We start from the raw sequence: 10,186 nt of genomic DNA on the forward strand, positions 1-10,186 counted from the left end.
ATATTCTCAGTTTCACACCATTTAACTAAGAATATTTTCTCTTCTTTATAGTTTCTAACACTCTTCTACTTCTAATAGGAAGCAAAAATTTCTTCCTTCCTTCCTTCCCTCCTTCATTCCTTCCCTCCTTCCCGCCCTCCTTCCTTCCTTCCCTTCCTATTATGTTTACTTCTAGTTTGACACTGACTCTTAAAGGTAGCAAAGCTCAACCCACAGAGACCCTGTCAATCCATCACTGCACACAGGCCTCGGGGGAATGAGCCTGCCATTTCCAGACCCAGCTCCTCCCTGAGAGCATTGCCAACCTGCAAGGTAATATGCTACTGGAATGACTGGCACTGAGCACCGCCACATCAGCAAAAGAACAGAGCCGTGGTACCTGAAATCTCAATCTATGTTGCCCACTTCTTTTGTGTGGGGCTTGAACGCTTATCAAACTCTTCAGTCAATAAGAGGCATATTCCGGATGTTAAGGCCATACATACCTTACAGATCCTTTCAATGACTCCATCCCCCAAGATGAAGCAAGCTGGGACATATTTCATTGCATTAGTTCATTTGCATGTGTTTGTCATTATCGTATCATTACAAAGGGGATACTGCCAAAGCCCCTCACCTATGGTTCATGCCCAGTTCACACGCATTGGACCCTCTGCTTCATTCCAGTAAACTCTGAGTTCTTGGCTTATACCACTTTTTGTTATCTATGGAAATGCAGGCATTCACCAGCCCTCCCACCAGATCCTAGTTGATCTGATTCTGAACTTGGTAACGAGTGTACATTCCTTTCAGTTCTCTGGGTTGAAACATTCCATTTCTGCTGATAAGCCTTAAATTTCCCCTTCTAACCTACTATATTTCCCTTCAAGTCAATCCTGTAGTTCCTCTGAATAGCTGTGAAGTTAACGGAAGGAAAATGTGACTCTTCACTAATATTCTTTCCATGTGTTCTATTCCTGGAGTCAAAATGCACTCCAATAAAAAAAATCACTCTGATTCCGAAATTATCTATGTTCCCCCACTGGCTGAGCCAGATGATAATCTTCATGGTTCTAGGCCTTTGTACTTCAATGGGCAACCACCACATCCATCTTGAACTCATGCCAGGTTTCTATCCAGCACCAGCACCCACGGGCACAGAAGAGATGGCTGCTTTGTTCACATCCATAAACTGGACATTTTAAGGTGTGATGGAAATACTTTGAGGGTATTGTAAAGGTTAAATGAGATAACATAAGCCAAGTCCTTAGAACGGTGACTGGAATAATCACTAAGCAAATGACATTATGTTATTACTATTCTCATTTGATTAGAATAGCACCCACTGATTAGACAAGTAGAATCATTCACAATGGCCAGGTCAGTGATGGCTAGAAATCAAGATTTTGCTTTGGAACGTAAGAGTGCTCACACATATTATTCCCCTGTCCCCTTTTTTTGATCCCCTAAATGAATTCATTCGCCCAGGGGGAGAAAATTACCAGGATCCTTCTTTCATAGTGATTACTAGTCAGTTTCTTCTTTTTCTTTTTATTAAAATTATCTGGTCAATTTCATAGATGCCTAAAAGTTGATTGTGCTGTTACAGGCATGAACTATCTTCCCCCCCTTTCTTCTATTTGTGGGCTGCTCCTAGGAACTGACGGTGGAGAGGCAGAGGATCCAATTGTGTTGATGGAAAGCTATGCTGCAAAGCCCCAGGGACAGGATGAGCAAATATGCTGAGCAAAGATCATGCTGGGGACCAGCAGGATACCGTGTAGCTCTTCATCAGAGAGTCACAGTAATTCTACCCCGGGACTCCTAGCTCGTCAGTTTCCCAGTATTGATGCTGCATAAGGATCTACAAGTCATCATAACATGAAAATATTCATGAATGGGCTGTTGTTAAAAATCAAAAATACCCCTTCCATCCCTCTTCATAATAGCAGATATCTCTCCTCTCCTCCCCACTCCTCCATATCTCTTTCTCTCTCTCTGTATTCATTGAATCAGTGTGTTTGGAATCTCATTGATCTGGACAATTTCAAATCCTTCTCTTAATGCAAAACAAATAAGATGCACTTAGGATTGAGGTGAAATTGAAAGGCTTGCAAAATACACACAATCCATGAAGTCAGAAAGTGAAATTGAATAACTTAAATACACATCAGGCCAAAAGGAAAATCTCACCAGCAATGGTGTTGTGACTGGCACTTTACAGAAGAGAATGATTCGACTATTTTAGGTTAAAAAGGGGAGTTTAGATAAGTCGCTAAAAATCCAAAATATTATTTTTCTTCTTTTTTTCGCAAAATTGACTCTGATTATGAACTCTGAGTCAAACAAAATAAGATACATCATGTGACTGCATCATGTAATGCATGGATAAGTTGATAAAACCCAAAGTAGTTTTTCTTTTTTGCAAAATTGACTCTGATTATGTACTCTGAAATCAAACAAAATGAAAAACATTATGTAATACAAACGTACAATTTGGTTGAAACACTTGTTTGCCAATTCATTCTGTAGATCTAATAGAAATTTTATTGAACCTAGGGGTCAATAGACTTATTTTCAGTTTAGTTTTTCAGGGAGAATTACAATCAGGTTATTTGCTTAGTATTTTACTTTTCACTCTTAAACATGGTTCCAAGTTATACTGGCTTCATTTTTTAAGTGTTTTTTGATTTCCTCTCCTGATTATTCATAGGTAATAAGAACCTTTAGCATACAGAATTACGTTTATTTCTTATGGAGTACACGTAGAGACATTACAAAATAAAACTACTGTGCCATGTAAAGCAGTCCAAAAAGGTTGAGCTGACCTCTTTCCCAGCTAGAGTTCCAGCTAGCTGGGGAAAGCTAGAAGAGATATTACCGCTTTTTGAGCAAGTATCCTATGCCAAGTTAGCATAACTAACTTCTCTTTTAAGAAAATAGTAATAATATTAAGGTGCTGTAAAGAGGGCACTGAGTACCTTTATTTTGGGACAATGTCAATCCTTCTTTTGTTTTCCTTAGTTTCCCCCTCCTATCCCTGCCCACAAGTTACACAGGTCATTTGGTCATTTTCCACATAGTGTGTATACTGAATAGCACGATTGCATTTATTTACCCTTCCTCCCTGCCTTTCTGCATCCCCATTTACCTCCCTAAAAGAAAAAAAAAACCAGTTTAGAGATAGGGAAACTGAGGCACGGGTGAAGTAGCCTTCATTAATTCTCAGAGCAAATGACTGGTGGAGAAAGGATTATGATCCACCTCCGAGCCAGGACGATCCGTGTGGTCCTGGACATCGCAGGGACTGGTGGTTTTCATCTCCGTGGCCAATCCCGCCGTACCCATCGCCAGTCTCACTCAGAAAGCAACTGAAATGTGCCGTCTGTCAGGAAGATGGAAAGTCCCGGCCCCAGCACGCTGTAGGCTATCTGTTCAACTGGTGCTGTTCCAAACCTCGGAAGCATTTGTCAGCTTCTTCCAAGCACTTGCTTGCGGTGGGGTAGTCTCTCAGTAGACATGCTGGTCATGTTGCTAAACATTTAGGTGTCAACAAGCCCCAAACAATGCTGACATCAACAGATGTGCTTCCAAGTGCTCCCTGAACCAATGCCTTCCTATTGCTGTGTGAAAAAGCCCCAACCTAGTGGGGCTGATTAACCCCGACAGCAGGAGAGGCGCTTTTGTTTGTTTTGTTCTTGCGCTGGTCCTGGGGTTTGAACTCAAGGCCTGGGCGCCATCCCTGAACTTTTTAGCTCAAGCCTAGTAACTCTATGAACTTGAGCCACAGCTCCACTTCTGGCTGTTTTAAGGTGGACATAAAGAGTCTCAGGGACTTTCCTGCTCAGCCTGGCTTTGAACGTCAGTTCTTAGGTTTCAGCCTCCTGAGGAGCTAGGATTACAGGCACAAGCCACCCGCATCCGGCTCCTAATGAGGTTCTTAACTTCCAGCAGCCCCTGGGCTGCAGCATGGTCCATACTCGGAACCTCCTTGGAGAGGCTGACGCCTGAATTATGAGTAGCAGTACATGTGAGAGAAGAACATTCTTATCTCAAAGTACACAGATCCACGGGCTGCCGATCACTCAGCTTTTAGAGACAAATCACACTTTACCTTTTCCAATTAAATAAAAAGAATACCCCTTTCCACTAATGGCTATTAGATTTCTCGTAATCTCCTATTAAATAAGTGTTCACCAACAATAACAGGTCTCCAAAGTATATAATACAGAAATCTCATTTCTCAAGATGATAGAGTATCAGATATGAACCCTATTCCAAAACAAATTCAATGTGCACTATATAAAAACTTAATCATGTAACTAGAGGGAGGGTAAGGATGGGAGAGGGAGAGAAATGGGAGAATGAGGGGCATTGTACTTATAGCCTGACTAATGGAATTGTGACAACTACTTAGTAATAAAATTAAAACAATGCTTGGCAAGAAGTGTACTCATTGCCTTACTCATGTAACTGTGTATAGCATCTTTTCAATAAAATGAAATTTACATAATGAAAGCCAAAAAAATGCTTTAGCACTCTATTTAGATAGTTCAAATCTAAACATTTCTAGAAACCAAACCTCAGAATATGACTTAATAAATTATTTGGGGTTTAAATATTTGTCTTACTGTATCTGAAACTTATTTCCAAATAATTTTCATATCTACTTTATGGAATGGTATTTTAATCTAGGAATTTGAAGAACTCTTCTTTAAAGAACCTTCTATGAATAATGTTTAAAGGGCATAGATAATTTTTTTAAACCTTTACTTATAAGAAACCAAGAATCAAGCCAAGAATCAAGCTTGCACATTTTAATCTCTGTGATTTGCCTCAGAGAAGACACGAATTCTCAGAGCAAGATTACTTACTTCTTGTGACTCCTAGACAGAAGTTTCTCTTGAGTTCAAAAGTTCACAGTAACTATGTATAAGGGCTTTACTGGCTCTGAAGTTAGCTGGAGTAAAAGCAATGCTTTTAATCAACACTCAGCAACAGAGCTTAGAGCAAAGTGCATCCACCAGTCCCACACCACACAGGGCGGTCAGGTCATACACTGTAAGGGCACTTGAGAAAAGTAGAGTTTTTTTCACCAGGAAAGCTTTTTTTTTTTTTTTTGAGAAAAAGCACAAGTAACTCGCAGGCAAAGCATTTCATATTTCTAATCTTTGGGAACTGAAGCCTCAGTGGTTGCTGGTGCATATGGAGATACCTGGAGGCAAGGGCTTATCAACCCAAACAGAGCCTGGGGAAAAGGGCTTTTATTTCAAATACATAGTCCCAGAAAAGAGATTCTAAGGAGACAAGGTGAAAGACTGCATTAGGAAGATGTCCCTCAACAACGATTAAATATTCCCCAAGTTCCCGCTTTCTTATTTAAAAATAAAAACTTAATTTTTTAAATCGCGAAATATGTCTATTCTAGGATATGGAAGGACTGAAGACAAATATTAGCGTGAAGGTTTCTCTTCCTTTACTCATTCATTCTATTCAATGTTGTCTGAATGCCCCATGTCACATCTAGCTGTGAACCACCAATAGGTCCTCTTCCCTCAGGGGACTCTTATTATTTTAACACAGATCTGATCAGTAGAACTCTCTGGCTTAAGGGAATATTCTGCATCTGTGTTATCCAGCAACATGGTCACAGATAACTGAGCATTTAGAATGTGGGCAAGTACTATCCATTTTATTTTAATTTCTTAAAGTGTAAGTAGTTACTGGCTACTTACTAGTGGCTAGTGAGTGCCGTATGGGACAATATAGTTCTAATAGATGAATCAGGGAATATGTAAGTAAGTACACAAAATCTTTTTGATCTTAGATAAATGAAAACAAAATCAGCTTGGTGAAGGTGAGGTAAATATGAAAGGCCAAGAAAGATCTCTTAAATCAGGCACTAGTAGCTCATGTTTGTGACCCTGTTTAATCAAGCGGCAGAGTCCTAGAGGATCAAAAGTCAAAGAGAAATCCCCGAGAGTCCATTTCCAAAATAACTGCAAAGTGCCCGACAGGAGATGTGACACAAGTGATAGAACACCAGCTGAGGGTAAGCAAGCTGAGCCAGCCCAGGGTCCTGAGTTCACATCCAGGTGCCGGCACGCATGCTCGCACATGCGTGCACACACACACACACACACACACAGAGGCATTTTAGAGCTGAATTCACAGCAGAGATCTAAGCAACAGAAGAGAGCAAGCCATGAACAATATGGCAACAAGGATGAAGGCAGAGAGCACATCCCCACGTGGGGCTGAGCTTGGTAGAACAAGGGGCCACAGGGCCAGAGAATGGGAATGTTTTGAGAGGAAAGGTACAATGTGTCCAGGCCAGCAGCTCCAGGGCTGTGTGCAAACAACACTGTGGTCAGACTCGCCATGTATCATGTGAGGGCAAGCACACAGCACAGGGTCCGTGGTTGCTCTGGTGACAGGTAGGCAGTGGAGACCCTTGGCTGCCAAGCCACTAGCAAGACCACCCGACAGATCTACCCCTGAACCTGCTTCTGCCTGAGGAAGGCCGCAAGGCCCCTCCAAAACAAAGTCCCGATACAATCCCTGTGGCCGGCCTAACAGGTGCCACGTTATGATCACCACAATGCTCATCCAACAAAGCAGACCCCTCGCCCAGTGCACATGCACAAGAGACAGAGACAGGGCACTTACAGTGACCTTTTAGCACTGCAATGCCCAGGACCCCAGTTAGAGACTACACAGTCTCTAAGAGGAACCACATGCACATTCATCCCATGAAGTCCAGCCAGGTTTAACCTTCCCCTCCATCTGCTACACAAGTTCCACCTGTCAATGCCTGGCCATCAGAGCTGATGCCAGGGAAAGACTGGTCCAGCTCCACCCAATCTTCCTGCATCATGCACAAAGGCACAGAGGAGCGTTACTCCTGAGGTTGTAACACGGGCTCAGTCTCCTCCTGTACTCTTCTTGGGGAGTGGACTTTGGATTTCAATAAACTGATTTCGCTGCCCTTGTTTGTATCCTGCTCAATTATTTAATTGTGGTGTAAGGACCAGGATCAAGACCCAACTGCAAGTCATAACACGATGAGGACAGAAGCATCAGGCTTGAACATACCTGTGAGAGGAATAGAACAGAGTGGCTGAGGCTAGCCTGCAAGTTATCCCAGTGTCAGCCCGCCAGGCCCGGACCTTGCAGCCAAGAGAAAGGGGCACAAGTTCCCAGAAACAGTCAAACCAGAAGCCTCTTACAAATATGTTAGAAAGGATGCCAGCATCTGTGTGTGGGCATAGGTGCAGGTGTGGGTATAAAAAAAAGTTTAAGCAAAATGTGCCAAATTATTGCAATTGGATAAAAAAGAATTCTGTTTAACTTTAGGCATATTAGCAGTGTAAGCAGTATAATGATCCTTTAAAAAGAAAATCAGTGGTTAGAACACTATATTGTTGCCAAACTATGCTTCAGTGTCGTATTAAACACCATCTACATATATTTAAACATGAATAAATGATACCTACCTTCAAAAGCAGTTATTCTAAACCATAACTAAATATAGCTATAGAATTGGGGTCTGGGCTATGTGGTGTTTTTTCCTAGGGTTTCCCTCTGAAGTTGAGTACATTTCCTGACTTGTCCATTGGCAAAGGTGTTCAGGGACTTCACAGTTATAGGAGTATCCCTGCACTGAACTGAAATTCAACTACATGGAGAGAGGCAGGTAGTAAAACCAGTGGTGTAGCATAGGGAATTCAACTTGTGCTCCCCTTAGTGAAAACAGGCCTGATAAAGAACATGGCGATGAGAGAACACATAAGCTGCTCCCTCTGTTGATCTGATTTCTTCTTATTTCTTGGCATGGGGATTTTACCATCCTGGATGCTTTTCTAGTGTTTAAAGATGTACTTTCTCCTATAATGTGGTCCTACCTCATCCAATGCTCAAAGACACAACGTTTCCAGTACAGCAGGAAACCTGACAATGTTGGGCTTATGGGAAGGTGGATTTTATGGTCTATTTCATAGGCTTTCAAAGGTCAGGTTGAACTAGATGTAATTTTCCTTACATGGTGAGTTTATAACTTACTAGTCTTATAAGATCTGAGATTGAGTATCATTGTCGGTAGAGTTAATTCAGCTTCACTCAGAAGGAAAACAGGACATGATATTACAGTTCTGTATTGTAGAAAGAACTTGAAAATCAAGTTATATGATTGAGTCATCTTATATATGAGAGATTAATACAAGAAATTAGCTTGAATTTCCTATGTTTGTCCTCTGAAACAAATCTAAATGTTTGTCAGGTCTTTGGTTATACAACATGTGGACAAGAAGTAGGAAAGTCTTTGCGAGGAATTTAGTAGAAATGCCCTCTGGCACGATACTTGAACAAATGCATGTACCCCCTTCGTGTAAATTTTTTTTCTGCTAAAGATTATATGATCTCAAAGCCTAAAGTCTTTTGGAATTTAAAAATCAGAATTTATATCCTGGTACTTGCAGATTTGGGAATAAGGCCTAGAGAAACAAACATGTTTTTTTTTAATTAGTCCTAAAGGAAAGGAAGTACCACTGGAAATTAATATGGCTTAAAAAGGCAATTGAAAGCATTGTTCGGATATACTGAAAAAAGTGAATTTGGACTTGGCTTTAATCGGAGCAAAAAGGTATAAAAATAAAGGCCAATTGATCTGTTTTAAAAGGCATGTTTCATTTACTGTTTCTGATTAGTCTTTTGCTCAGATTTAAACTCCTACTAGGCTGATCACTGAACATATCATATAACTTGAGACACATACTATGAACCTGATTCCTTCACTATGTAAGTGCTCCAAGACAATCAGCTCAGCCAGGGCAAATGTTCCTTTAGATTGCCCTTGCTGAAAAGCTGCATAAACATCCCAAGCCAGTGAATGTCTTTCCTGGGCTTCAACCCTCATTGACATGCAGATGAGAGCTGATCAAATGAAAACCCTGGGAGCCAAGCACTGTGACTCAACCTACCCACTCCGAAAGCTGCCCACCCCAGCCTGCAAGCCCCCAGGAGCACTCCAAGAGTTCTCTCTGTTCCCATGGAACTCCCTGCAAGACTCGGGTCTCTCGTAAAGTGTATCAAATGATACTCAATCCTCAAGACATTCCTCCTTGAACCCAGTGCAACAGCCGAGCAGCAGCAGGAAGAAATGACAGTCCTGTCGGCACCTTCCCCAAACACAACGCTTGCCTTTCTGAAATAGGAAGATGAATGTACACGGAAGAAGTACGAACTCCTGTGTGAACCGACAGGTCGTGTGAACGAGTTAGCCAGTGTGCTCAGGGTCTGGCTACATGGGCCTGGTTTCTAATCTGTCAGGAACTCGGTGCTGCGTCTGAGACATACAAAAGTGTGCTCGGTGCACATGTAGCACACCAGTCAGAGTGCTCTCATCAAGTAGCTGTGCCAGTTTGGCTAATCACGAGCTCTGGCAAGCTCTGCTTTGCTCAGCTCCACAACAGAATTATTTGACCTGTGATTTCTTATACTAGCTTCCCTCCACCCTATTTCTACTCTTAGGTCCTCATGTACCTGCTCGGTTGACTCGGTACCCTCGCCCCAAGTATCTCAGAACTGTTACGACTTCAAGCTTTTTGTTAAAAGAATTATACGATTTTTAACTGCACATCTCAATGAATTCCTACACACGGAAGCTGCCTCCTTCATGCTTCATTTCAATCACTCTCCTCCTTCTCCAGAAGGGTAGACAGGCCAACGTGAATCTCAATCTAACACAGTGATTTCCCTTAATTTTACGTCAATGGAGCCACACAGGATGCGGTCTTATACCTTTAAAAATATCCTACTCAACATAATCTTTGGAAGACATCCACATTGTTGTGCCTAATTGTTGATTCCTTCAAGATCTTACATTCTACTGCTGTAAAGAATTCACCCAATAGATAAAACATTCAGGGCAATCATATCTTCACAGGAATGACCAGAACCATTGGCAGGTAGACCTGACAGAATTCTGTATCTACTGGTAACAAGTGGCTGGAAGCCAGTGATGAATCCAGACCTGTTATAGTTAAAAGATTCCAGTTTCTGATGTATGTACTCAGTAGGAGTCATGGAATGTCATTTGAATAATACAAAATGTGTCTGAGAAACAAGGTGATTTCGACTGCCTTTAACTCATCTGCATGGAGATAACAGCAGCAGCAAACTGTCATATGAATGGATTCCAAATTGTATT

The sequence above is a fragment of the Dipodomys spectabilis genome, unplaced genomic scaffold, assembly GCF_019054845.1.
Source record: "Dipodomys spectabilis isolate Male_0828 unplaced genomic scaffold, ASM1905484v1 ptg000019l, whole genome shotgun sequence".
In the NCBI taxonomy this organism is placed as follows: domain Eukaryota; kingdom Metazoa; phylum Chordata; class Mammalia; order Rodentia; family Heteromyidae; genus Dipodomys; species Dipodomys spectabilis.